Source organism: Anneissia japonica, unplaced genomic scaffold, assembly GCF_011630105.1.
Source record: "Anneissia japonica isolate Jap-2015-1 unplaced genomic scaffold, ASM1163010v1 scaffold2223_len56047_cov118, whole genome shotgun sequence".
NCBI classification, from domain to species: domain Eukaryota; kingdom Metazoa; phylum Echinodermata; class Crinoidea; order Comatulida; family Comatulidae; genus Anneissia; species Anneissia japonica.
Genome location: NW_022689194.1, coordinates 11,557 through 13,342, shown reverse-complemented (window position 1 = coordinate 13,342; position 1,786 = coordinate 11,557). Strand labels below are relative to the sequence as shown.

At 34.3% G+C, this 1,786-nt stretch overlaps 1 pseudogene; it reads right to left on the bottom strand.

Annotated features, from left to right (window-relative positions):
* LOC117124577 overlaps positions 1-1,786 on the bottom strand; it is a 30,630-nt pseudogene that overhangs the window by 23,049 nt on the left and 5,795 nt on the right.

Below are 1,786 nucleotides of genomic sequence, written 5' to 3'. Positions count from 1 at the left end.
TTCGATTTCAATTTGAAATGCACAGCATGGGGCAATCCTCTAGGTGACGTGACCTAGGGTTTTTCAACAAATACCGTATATACTCGCGTATAAGACGAGGCTGATAATAGCAAATTACGATCGAAAAACAGGGGGTCGTCTTATATGCACCACACTCAAAATTTAGATTTTTATAATCATATTCGTCTTATCCGCGGATTGTCAGTAACCCGTGAACTTACTACCGTAATGAAGCAACTAAATGTTGTATGAATAAACGCAATTTTAAATACGGGGAAATACGATTTTGATGGTAAAGATTTAGAAAACTCGTACACTGTTAATTTCAAGGAGTCAATTTAACTCCAAAAGTGGAGTTAATAAAAAAGGTAGAGAACGACTCCTTTTCCGGAGTAATATTTACTCTTATATTTTTACTTCCCAAAGAGAGAATCATTAACTCCAAAAAGAGGGTGATTCCCATCCCCTTTTTGGGGTTAATATTACTACCTTTGGGGAGTAGAAATATAAGAGTAAATATTACTTCAGAAAAGGAATCGTTTTGTATCTTTTTTATTAACTCCACTTTTGGAGTTAAATTTAACTCCATTTTGGGAGTTAAATTGACTCCTTGGAAATAATTTCAATAGACCACAAATCAATAAAGACCACACAAAAATTCCATAAATAATCATTCCCTTATTTTTCACAAAATACATATATTTTATCTTTACCCGTATAAACCATGTCTATAATGGCAGATTAGCGAGAGAAATACCCTTTCAAAATGAATGAGGTTATAAACTCTTATGTTCCAACTAGCAAGTCCCAAACAGTGTAATGACATGCTTGTTTGCTTCTTTCATCTAAACATTTTGGATTCTAGGACAATATGGTTGTTTGCTTTATTAGGATACTGAATGTTAAAAACATAGAATGTGCCCAGTAGAAGGGCTAGAGCCAGTGGCCTTCGCAAATCTTCTCAGCGCTCTGAGACTTAGTTGTATAGAGCGCTATATAAAAACTTGCATATTATTATTATTATTATTATTATTATTATTATTATTATTATTATTATCCTCCCCTCGGCAGCGAAGTAGAGTGGGATGATTTCTTTAAGGTTGCCTGACCTCACCATAATTTCGTCAATGGATTCATTCTCCTAAATGAAACTAAAAATTAATAACAAAAATTTAACAAATAACAGATACAGATTTTAAACTGAAAAAAAAAACACAAGCAAATTGTATGGGATTTATGGGCATGGCAATAACAAGATTTTTTTTTATTATGTAACAACTTTCATTGCAAACGTAAACAAATACAATCTATCTGAGCTCTTCACTTTGAAAGCTGTGTATGTTTGTGATGTTGTTTTTGCTGCTACTTTTGATACTACACTAAGGGTCAAGTTGATAATGTCGTTATTCCAAGGATTTATAACTGTTACCAGGATAGGAATCTGGCTGGTTTAAGTCGTCTAACTTGAATTAGCCTTATGTGTGGTATTGTTATGCTAAGTTATTTTATAGGCATCAAGCTACTGTATTATGACTTCATATTTGTTGTAATTTAAAGTGGCGGATCCAGTAATACGAAATTGAAGGGCCCGGAAGGGTGCTTTCACAGATAGAAAATCTATACTACCTCAGCCCCACCATGGTTGGGGCTGAGGTAAGAAAATTTGTGATGGCTGGAAATTTCACTTCCAGACATAAAATTTGAATATAATTATCTTTATATCTCTATTTTTGTATGAACAGTTTAGCGGTGGGGGCGGGCCGGCTGGGTCCCCTTGATTTTGCCA